This window comes from Pipistrellus kuhlii, unplaced genomic scaffold, assembly GCF_014108245.1.
Source record: "Pipistrellus kuhlii isolate mPipKuh1 unplaced genomic scaffold, mPipKuh1.p scaffold_m20_p_2, whole genome shotgun sequence".
NCBI lineage: Eukaryota > Metazoa > Chordata > Mammalia > Chiroptera > Vespertilionidae > Pipistrellus > Pipistrellus kuhlii.
The window spans coordinates 97,058,079-97,069,978 of record NW_023425515.1 but is presented as its reverse complement, the minus strand read 5'-3'; the positions used below and the strand labels follow the sequence as shown (position 1 = coordinate 97,069,978).

The window sequence follows — 11,900 nt, the reverse complement described above, 5'->3', positions numbered from 1 at the left end:
GTATACAAAATATGCCATGAGTGTTTCTTTTTCATAGGTATTTTTTATTTTGGTAAAGAATACATAACATGAAATTCACTATCAATAATTTTAGCTGTACAGGATAGACTATTAACTATATAAATATTGTTGTGCAAAAGCCCCTTAAAACTTTCTCATATTGCCAAACTGAAAGACTATATGCATTGAACAACAACTCTACTTTCCCTGTCTTCCCAAGCTGTAGCAACCACTCTTCTACTTTCTGTTTCTACGCATTTGACTAGTTCATGTACCTCTTGTAAGTGTAATCATACAGTTTTCTTATTTTTGTTACTGAGTTATTTCATTTTGACAGTGGTTTCTTCTTAAAGGCTGAACAATATAAATATATATATATATATATATATATATATATATATATATATATATATATATACCGTGTTTCCCCAAAAATAAGACCTAGCACATGGGAAGATAAGACATCCCCTGAAAATAAGACCTAGCGCAACTTTGGGAGAAAAAATTAATGTAAGACACTGTCTTATTTTCGGGGAAACAGGGTGTATATATATATATATATATGACATGTGATATATGAATGGCTAAAGAAAATGTCAATGGACACTTAAGTTTAATTTCTAAATTTAGAGGGTCAGATTTCAGTTTTTAACCAGTGAGTATAAGATTTGCTATGGGGATCACGAAGGTGGTTTTCCCAGGGTGAGGCTTATTCATTGCACTCTGGATGTGCTGACCCCTGTGACTTCCCCAAATGTGGGAAACTCGACTGCATAATTTGTGGTAGTGGGGGACAAAAAAAAAAATGATTTGCTATGGGATTTTTTATATGATTTTTTGATATGTTGATAAAATTTCTTCGGTTTCTATTTTGTTTATTTTTTTTTTTTTACTATGAAAAGATGTTGAATTTTGTACTGCACCAGTTGAGTTGAACACATCATTTTTGTCCATTCTTTAATGTTCTGAATCACAATGATGACTTTCATATGTCAAATCATCCTTACTTTCCAGGAAGAAATCCCACTTTGTCATTTAGTATTATTCTTTTCATACATTGTTGAATTTGGTTAGTTAGTATTTTGTTGAAGATTTTGCATCTATCTTAAGGGATATTGGAATGTACTTTTCTTTTTGTATATTATCTTTTGCCTAATTTTTGTATCAAGGGTAATGCTAGACTCATAAATTAAAAAAAAAAGAATTTGGAATGATTTCCTCCTCTTAATTTTTTTGTAATAATTTGGGAAAGATTGATGTTATTTCTTCTTTAAAGGTTTGGTAAAATACAATAATGAAGCTATACAATCCTGGGCTTTGATTTATTAGGAGGTTTTTGATTAATGATTCAGTCTCTTTTCTAGATATAGCTCTATTCAGATTTTCTGTTTCTTCATGATTCTGTCATAATCATCTATATGCTCCTGGAAATTTATTTCTTTTAGCTTATCTCATGAATTAGTGTATCATTATCCATTTTAGTCTCATGATCCTGTTTAGTAATGAGCACTGAGTTTTGTTTTATACATATTCAGTCACTTAGTCTTTATATTGGGGACTTAATTCATTTACATTTAAAGTAATTAGTAATGAAGAAGAATATACTATTTCCATTTTATTGTTTTAAGTATGTCTTCTAGTTATTTCTTCCCTCTTTTCCTCTCTTGCTGCCTTCTTTTGTGTTTTATTTTGTTTTTGTTTTTTTTATTTGACAGACTGTAAAAGCTCAGAGAGAGGGCAGAGGAGGGTGACAAGGGGGGGAAGGGGGTTAAGAGATCTACCAAATGACTTGTATGCATGCATATAAGCATAACCAATGTTCACAGACAGTAGGGAATGAGGGCTGTGCTGGGGGCTGGGAGTTGTTGGGGAGAGGTTAATGGGCCAAAAAGGAAACATATGTAATACTTTCAATAAAAGAATTTAAAAATAAAATAGTTTTTCCTTTGAGTTTCTGTGGTTATAAAAAAGAACATTTTATATAAACTGATTAGAGCATTGCTTAAATTACATACAAAATCTTTTTTTATATCCCCTCCACTCTATATCACCCATGTCACAAATAACAACTTTTTATTTTTTACTAGAGGCCTGGTGCACAAAATTTGTGCATGAGTAGAGTCCCTAGGCCTGACCAGCAATAAGGGCTAATTGGGGCCTTCCTTCCCCCAACCCCCTTCCTTCATTCCGCACCACCCCTTGGTGGTCAGTGCATATCATAGTGAGCGCTCAAAACTCCTGAGGGGACAATTTGCATAATAGCATTTTATTATATAGGATTAACATAGTCTTATGGTTATAATTATTGTTTATGTTTTATCTTTAAATTCTATATCAGAATTAAAAGCAATTTATGCACTCCCTTTATGATATTATAGGATTTGTCTATATGTTTGCTTTTTCCAGAAAGCTTTATATTTTCCTGCAACTTTCATGTAACTATGTAGCATCTTATAGTTTCAAGTTGAAGAACTCCCTTTTGCATCTTTTGTAAAGCAGTTTTAAGGGTGATAAAATTTCTCAGTTTTTTATAATCTAGAATAAACTTTATTTCTCCTTTATTTCTTTTTTTAATATATTTTATTTTATTATTATTTTTTAAAAATATATTTTATTAATATTTTGCAGAGAGGAAGAGAGAGGGATAGAGAGTTAGAAACATTGATGAGAGAGAATCATTGATCAGCTGCCTCTTGCACACCCTCCACTGGGGATGTGCCCGCAACCAAAGTACATGCCCTTGACTGGAATCGATCCTGGGACCTTTCAGTCCACAGGCTGATGTTCTATCCACTGAGCCAAATCAGTTTCAGAACTTCCTTCATTCTTGAAGAATAGTTTTGCTCGATACAATATTCTTGGTTTAAAACAATTTTTTTTTGGAAGAGAAAATGGTGGAAGAATAGTCAGACATGTTCAGAGTCTTGTCCTAGAGCTGACAGAAGGAGCACCTGAGAGTCGCTGGGGGAGAGTTTTTTGGCAAGCTAAGGGATAGCAGAACTCTAAGAGAAGATGGGGGACGCCTAGACAGGGTTCCCTGACCAAGCAGCCTGCACTGGGGCTGAGACCTCTCTTAGAGCTATGGCTCAGATGGAAAACTGCTCCATCTTACAAGGGAAAGTGGATCTTATCAGAGGCCTGAAAACCCACAACTGTGGAGACCATTTAACAGCTGTGAGGCCCCAATTGGCACAAACACACAGATTCAAGGGAGCTCTTCATTCCACCACAGAAAGGTCAGATTTTGCCAGGGATATGGTAAGGGATCTGGGTCCTAGAGGTGCAGGTGGGGGCTGCGGCTGTGGTGGCGGTGGCAGAGAGAAAAGCTGCATTGCAGGACCCTGAGGACCAGGGAAGTCTGTGCCCACAAAAGTCCCCCGCTGTTGGGTCTGATGTGATCCATGCATTGAAAATAGGTCCTCAAAGTTGCTAATAGAAGGGATTTTTAAAATCAACCCATTCTGATCTGACACGGAGGGAGAGCACAAGAATTAGAAAGGTGTGAAGTCTGCTTAAACTTGCACACAGACCCATTGTTCTCACACCTGGGATTTTCCCTCTTCATACCCTTGCTTCTGATTCCTTAGCAAGGATCACCCAGTTTGGCATACCCTGGGAAACTCCAGGAGGAAGTAGCTTTTCTGGAAACTGGGGATCAGAGTAGGGAGAGACCATCTGGGAGCCAGGTCTGAGGTAGCCCACCTCCACAAACTGGTTTTGAGTACCATAGAGAAAAAAGGCTAGAGCAGCTAAAAAGACTGGAAAGTCAATCCAGAAACACTTCCAGGTAGGGACTGAATTACAAACTGACTTTTTATTATTAGTTTTATTTAATCAAAAATAAAAGAATACAAGAAAGTGCCTACCTAAAAATAAGGACTGGCTTACAACACTGAGAAGAAATGGAACATAGGGAACTGCAATACTGTCTGGACTGAGAAACAGGCATGCCAAACAGAATAATAGAGGAAGTTAATGACCTTCACTACTGCACATTTTTATGCTAATTTTTTATTTTTTATTAATTTTATTTTCATTTTTTGCATCTTTTACTAAAGTAACATTTTTTTCCTTTTTCCTCACTTGATTTTACCTTTTTAATTATTACATTCTTAGATTCACTCAGTATTATTACTACTGCCATTTTACCTTTTTTGTTTCCTTTTTCTTCTTTTTTAAGTGCCATTTTATTTTCTCTTTATTTTACATTGGGATTGGTGTTCTACATTCTATTTTCATCTCTCCTTTAGCATCATTTAATCCTATCCAACACGACCTTTATGACATCACTCTCTTTCTAACCTTTCCCCTTTTAGTGTCCTGTTTATCTTAACCCTTTCCTGCTTTACATTTTCCCTATTCTTTCTGTCTACCCTCTGCAAAAATTTCATCCTACTTATATATCTAACTTTCAATCCTTTGCTTCCAAGTGCATGCAAACCTCTCCCTTCCTTGTCTTAACTATCAAAAATAAATAAATTATGTTTTTTCTCTGTTATTTTGTTATTGTTTGCTTAAATGTTGATTATATTGACTTTTTAATGCTTTTTAGTGAGATTGTTTTGCTTATTTTGTTGCTGTTGTTGTTGGTTGGTATATTTTTGTTTGCTTTGTTTCTTTTGTTTTTTTACTTCTGTTTTCTCTTACCTCGCTTGATATTAGTTGGTATTGTAGTTTGTATAATCTCCAAGTACTGTTGCTGGCATTTGCAAACTCCTTTTTTTTTCCTTCTCTTTTTATTCTTCTTATCCCCTAATTTGCCTTTCTCTAGTGGTCACCTTTATTGGAAGTTATTAATATCGCAAATACATTTCTGTTCAGTGCCTTGTGTGTTGTACCTGGTAATGTTGTATTTTGTGCCTTTAAATCAACACAGGAGAAAGAGAACTGCATAATCAGACATCTTGAAAAAAGAGACCATGGGGAGACAAAGAAACAGCGTGCATATGAAAGAAAAGCAGACAACACCAGAAAAAGAAGTAAATGAATTAGAGTCAAGCAACCTATCAGAGCAAGAATTCAGAGTAATGATCATAAGATGGCTAAAAAGAATGGAAGACAAATTTGACAATATGAGTAAGAACCAAGGGGAAATGAAGAAGAACCAAAAAGAAATAAAAAATGACATCACTATTGTAATGAACTCAATAGAAAGCATTAAGAGTAGAATAGAAGAACCAGAAGACCGCATCAGTGAGCTAGAAGACAAGATGGAAAAAAATACCCAATTAAAGCAGATTGGAAAAAAATTTTAAAAATTAGGAGAGCTAAGGGAACTTTGGGACAATACAAAACAAAACAATATTATAATAATAGGGGTCCAGAAGGAAAGGAAACTGAGGAATGCATAGAAAACCTGTTTCAAGAAATAATGACAGAAAACTTTCCTGATATACTGAAGAAAAAACCTACACAAATCCAAGCTCACAGAATCCCAAGCAAAATGAACCCCAAAAGACCAACATCAAGGCACATTATAATTAAATTGGCAAACACCCACGACAAAGTAAAAATCTTAAAACAGGCAGAGCGAGACAGAAAGTTACATATAAAGAAACCGCCATCAGACTAGCAACTTATTTCTCAACAGAAAATCATCAGGCCAGAAGGGAACTGCTCCCCTGCCAGCTTGTTTGCTTATCTGGAAGCTAAGAAGCAGAGCGGGGAGAAATCCTCCAGGGTTCAGCTCCAAGGAAAAAACAGTATTGAGTGCGATAGAAAAAGAAAGCCAGAGCAGCCAAAAAGATGGGGACATCAGTCCACAAATACTGCCACCTAGGGGCTGGAGTACAACCTGACTGTGTTTATTACTAGTTTTATTTTATCAAAAACAAAGAAACTAAGGAATCGCCATCTTAAAATCAAGAACTAGTTTACAACAATAAGGTGCAGCAGAACACAGGGAATTGCAATAATGTCTGGACTGAGAAACAGGCATGCCAAACAGAATAACAGAAGTGAATGGCTTTCACAACTGCACACTTTTTTTGCTAATTATTTTATTTTTTATTTTATTTTCATTTTTTGCATCTTTTACTTAAGAAATGATTTTTTTCCTCACTTGATTTTAACTTTTTATTTTAATTTATTTTATTAAATTATTATATGTGTACATATACCATTGCCCCCCCTCCATTCATGCCTTCCCTCCCTAGAATTTTGTATCCATTGGATGTACTTATATGCATGTATACAAGTCCTTCGGTTGATCTCTTATCTACCCCAGATCTTCCTACCCTCCCTTCTGTAATTTGACAGTCTGCTCATTGCTTTACTGTTTCTATATCTATCTTTTGGGTCTTCAGTTTATAATGTTCTTTATCATCCATAAATGAATGAGGTGATGTGGTGTTTCTCTTTCATTGACTGGCTTATTTCACTCAGCATGATGTTCTCCAATTCCATCCAGGTTGCTGCAAATGATGAGAATTTCTTCTTTTTTATGGCAGCATAACATTCCATTGGGTAGATGTACCATAGTTTTTGGATCCAATCATCTGCTGATGGGCACCTAATCCTAGCTTTTGTAAATTGTGCTGCTATGAACACAGGGGTGCATATATCCTTTCTGATTGGTGTTTCTAGTTTCTTGGGATATATTCCTAGTAGTAGGATTACTGGGTCAAATGGGAGTTCCATTTTTCAGTTTTTTGAGGAAGCTACATACTGTTCTCACAGTAGTTGCACCAATCTACATGCCCACCAGCAGTGCACAGGGTTCCTTTTTCTCCACAATCTCGCAACCTCACCAACACTTGTCCTTTGTTGATTTGTTGATGTTGACCATTCTGACAGGTGTGAGATGGTACCACATTATTGTTTTGATTTGCATCTCTCGGATAATTAGTGACTTTGAGCATGTTTTCATGTGCCTCTTGGCCTTCCTTCTGTCTTCTTTTGAGAAGATTCTATTTGGATCCATTGCCCATTTTTAAATTGGGTCATTTACCTTTCTTTTATTAAGTTGTATAAGCTGTCTGTAGATGTTGGAGTTTAAACCTTTATCAGTGATAACATTTGCAAATATGTTCTCCCATACAGTGGGCTTTCTTGTTGTTTTGTTGATGGTTTCTTTTGATGTAAAAAAGCCTTTTATTTTGATGTAGTCCCATTTGTTTATTTTCTCTTTAGATTCCATTGCCCTAGGGGCAGTATCAGTGAAGAAGTTCTTTTGGCATATGTCTGAGATTTTGCTGCCTCTAGTATAATATTTTTATGATTTCCCATCTTATGTTTAAATCCTGTATCCATTTTGAGTTTATTTTTGTGTATGGTGTAAGTTGGTTATCTAGTTTCATTCTTTTGCATGTATCTGTCCAATTTTCCCAACACCATTTATTGAAGAGGCTGTCTTGACTCCATTGTATGTTCGTGCCTCCTTTGTCAAATATTAATGGAGCATAGTGATTTGGGTTGATATCTGGATTCTCTATTCTATTCCATTGATCTATATTTCTGTTCTTGTGCCAGTACCAGGTTGTTTTGAGAACACTGGCTTTGTGATACAGCTTGAAATCTGGTATTGAGATCCCTCCTACTTTATTCTTCTTTCTCAGGATTGCTGTGGCTATTCAGGGTCTTTTATTGTTCCAAATGAACTTTTGGAGAGTTCTTTCTAGGTCAGTGAAATTTGCCATTGGTGTTTTAATGGGGAGTGCATTGAACCTATAAATTGCTTTGGAAAGTAAGGACATTTTAATGATGTTGATTCTACCAATCCATGAACATAGTATATTCTTCCACCTGTTTACATCTTCCTCTATCTCTTTGTTCAGTGTCATGTAGTTTTCCACGTATAGATCTTTTACCTCCTTAGTTAAGTTTATTCCTAGGTATCTTAATTTTTTGGTGCAATGGTAAATGGATTGCCTTTTTAGTCTCTGTTTCTGCAAGTTCGCTATTGGTGTATAGAAATGCCATAGATTTCTTGGCATTAATTTTGTATCCTGCTGCATTGCCAAATTCATTTATTAAGTGTATTAGTTTTTTGATGGAGGTATGATTCTTGTACTCCCATCTTGTCGAAAGTTTTTATCAGGAAAGGGTGTTGCATTTTATCAAATGTTTTTTCTGCATCAATTGATATGACTATATAATTTTTATCTCTCAATTTGTTTATGTGATGTCTCATGTTTATTGATTTGTGGATACTGTACCATCCTTGCATTCCCGGAATAAATCCTACTTGATGGTGGTGTATGATCTTTCTGATGTTCTGCTGGAGCTGATTTGCTAGTATTTTGTTGAGGATTTTGGCATCTAAGTTCATGAGGGATATTGGCCTGTAATTCTCTTTCATTGAGTTTTCTTTATCTGGTTTTGTATTAGGGTAATGCTGGCTTCATAGAAGGAGTTTGAAAGTGTTCCTTCCTCTTGAATTTTTTATTTTTTTTATTTTTATTTTTTTAAATATATTTTATTGATTTTTCACAGAGAGGAAGAGAGAGGCATAGAGAGTTAAAAACATCAATGAGAGAGAATCATTGATCAGCTGCTTCTTGCACACCTCCCACTGGGGATCTGTCCGCAACCAAGGTACGTGCCCTTGCCCGGAATCAAACCTGGGACCTTTCAGTCCGCAGGCCAATGCTCTATCCACTGAGCCAAACCGGTCCCAGCCTCTTGAATTTTTTAAACAAAGAGAGAGGAGCCAAATAAACAAAATCAGAAATGAAAGAGGTGAAATAACTACAGACACCGCCTAAATACAAAGGACTGTAACAAAATACTACGAACAACTCTATTCCAACAAACTGGACAACCTAGAGGAAATGGACATATTCCTAGAAAAATACAACCTTCCAAAACTCAATCAGGACGAATCTAAAAACTTCAATGGACCAGTGACTTGGGAAGAAATTGAAACAGTCATCAAAAAGCTTCCAGCACACAAAATCCCAGGGCCATATGGCTTCACAGGAGAGTTTTACCAAATATTCAAGGAAGAACTAAAACCTATCCTCCTCAGACTATTCCAAAAAATTCAAGAGCAAGGAACACTTCCAAACTCTTAGAAGCTATAGGCAGCAAAATATTAGACATTTGTCATAGCAATATATTTAACTATACATCTCTTAGAGCAATGGAAACTAAGGAGAAAATAAACAAATGGGACTACATCAAAATAAAAAGCTTCCGCATAACAAAAGAAACCATTAGAAAAACAAGAAAAACCACTGCATGGAAGATCATATTTGCCAATGTTATCTTTGGTATGGGTTTAAACTCCAATATTTACAGTTAACTCAGACAACTGAAAAGGAAGACAAACAACCCAATCAAAAAATGGGCAAAGGACCTAAAGAGATAGCTTTTGAAAGAGGACATTCAGAAAGCCAAGAGACATATAAAAACATACTCAAAGTCACTAATCATTCAAGAGATGCAAATCAAAACAAAGAGGTACCACCTCACACCTGTCAGAATGGCTATCATCAACAAATCAACAAATGACAAGTACTGGAGAGGATGCAGAGTAAAAGGAATCATTCTTCACTGTTGGTGAGAATGCAGGCTGGTGCAGCCACTGTGAAAAAACAGTATGGTGTTTCCTCAAAAAATTAAAAATGGAATTGTATTTGACCCAAGAAAACAGAAACACCAATCAGAAAGGATATATGGAATTTTATGTCAATAGCAGCACAATTTACAATAGCTAAGATTTGGAACCAGTCTAAATGTCCATCAGCAGATGAGTAAATTAGAAAAATGTGGTACATCTACACCACATGTGTCAAACACAAGGCCCGCGGGCCAAATCCGTCCCGCCAGGCCTTGCAATGTGGCCCTCACCACGCTGTCATCACTGCACTCCGCTGCGTTTCCATCACAATGACAGTTTATGACTGTTCAGTAAACCATTCGGCCCGCGATTTAGGCTGGATTTTAGATTTTGGCCCCTTCTCTGATTGAGTTCGACACCCCTAATCTACACAATGGAATACTACGCTGCTATATAAAAGAAAGAATTCTTATCATTTGCAACAGCATAGATGGAACTGGAGAGCATTATGCTAAGTGAAATAAGCCAGTCAGTGAAAGAAAAATACCACATGATCTCATTTATGGATAATAAAAAACATTATAAACTGATTAACAAAAACAGATAGAGAGACATAGAAGCATCTAACAGACTGTCAAACTATAGTGGGAAAGCTGGGGAGGGTTGGTGCGGGAGGAAAGAGATCAACCAAAAGACTTGTATGCATGTGTATAAGCATAATCAATGGACAGAAGACACTGGGAGGAAGATGAGGGCATGTACCAGGGGGTAGGAGAAGCTGGGGAAGGGGAAGATCAATTAGAAAAAAAGGAGACATATGTACTACTATTTGTAATACTTTAAACAATAATAATAATAAAATAAAAATAAATAAAACAAAAACAAAAATATTTTCTTAAACATCTTTGTCTTGCCATTAATAAATATAAGTATTATTTAATACTGGAGGTCCAGTGCAGAAAATTCATGCATGGGGAGGGGTTGTCCCTCAGCCCATCCTTCACCCTCTCCAATCTGGGACACCTCGAGGAATTGGGCCTAAATGGACAGTCGGACATCCATCTCACAATCCAGGACTGCTGGCTCCCAACTGCTCTCCTTCCTGCCTTCCTGATTGCCCCTAACCACTTCTGCCTGACAGACTGATCACCCCCTAACCACTCCCATGCCAGCCTGATTGATGTCTAACTGCTCCCCTCACAGCTTGTTTGCCCCCAACTTTCCTCCTCTCCCAGCCTGGTCACCCCGAACTGCTCTCCCCTGCAGGGTTGATCACCTCCAACTGCCCTCCTTTGCAGGCCTAATCCTGCTAAACTTCCCTCCCTTGCAGGTCTGGTGCCTCCCAACTGCCCTCCCCTGCTTGCCTGATCACCCACAACAGCCCTCCCTTGTAGGCCTGGTCCCTCCCAATTGCCTTTCCCTGCTGGCCATCTTGTGGTGCCATCTTGTGTCTACATAGGGCAAGATCTTTGTCCACATGGGGGCAGCCATATTGTGTCAGAATGATGGTCAATCTGCATATTACTCTTTTATTAGATAGGAGAGGCCTGGTGCCCAGGTGAGCGCCAGCTGGTTTGCCCTGAAGGGTGTCCTGGATCAGGGTGGGGGTTCTTTTGGGGTATAGAGCAGCCTGAGGTGCCTGTGGTGGTTTTCAGACCAGCCTTACCCCTTAGTGAACCAAGCAGAGGTCCTGGTATCTGGAATTTATTTACCTTCTACAATTGAAACCTTGTAGCCTGGAGCAGAGCCAAGACTCCTGCTTGCTCCGTGTCCAGCATCCATTTCTGTTGGGATTTATGTATCTTCTATCATTGAAATTTTGTAGCCTGGAGTGGAGGCCTGGGTGGAGTCTTGGCTTTGTTCATTTCTGGGGACAACCCTAGCCTCCCACTCTTTCCAGCTCTGTGGCTGCTGCCATTTCTGTTTGAATTTGTTTACTTTCTATAATTGAAACTTTGTAGCCTTGAGTGGAGGCTTAGCTCAGCAAGGGCAGGTGGAAAGCTTAGCTTCCTCCATTGCCTGGGAAACCCTGCTCTCTGTGGCTGCAGCCATCTTGGTTGGGTTTATTTGTATACTCGCTCTGATTGACTGGTGGGTGTGGCTGTTGAGCATAGGAGAGTGATGGTTAATTTGCATATTACCCTTTTACTATGTAGAATTATGTTGAATTTACAAAACACTTGTATGCATAGAAAGTATGCTTAATTATTGAACTAAAACACATATTTTTCTAAGTATATAAATTCTACTTATTGCCTAGGGTTGAGTGGGATCTGGATGGAGGGGAGAAAAGAAGGAAAATGAGTACCGTATTTTTCGGACCATAGACACACTTTTTTCCCCCCAGAAGTGGGGGGAAAAAGTCCCTGCGTCTTATGGTCCAAATATAGCCTACACA

General features: G+C 37.5%; 1 non-coding gene across 1 annotated transcript; it reads left to right on the top strand.

Annotated features, from left to right (window-relative positions):
- Positions 1-664: 664 nt before the first annotated feature.
- On the top strand, positions 665-827 carry LOC118725213. The gene has a single exon (XR_004989936.1). It is a non-coding gene; the product is annotated as a U1 spliceosomal RNA (small nuclear RNA).
- Positions 828-11,900: the final 11,073 nt, after the last annotated feature.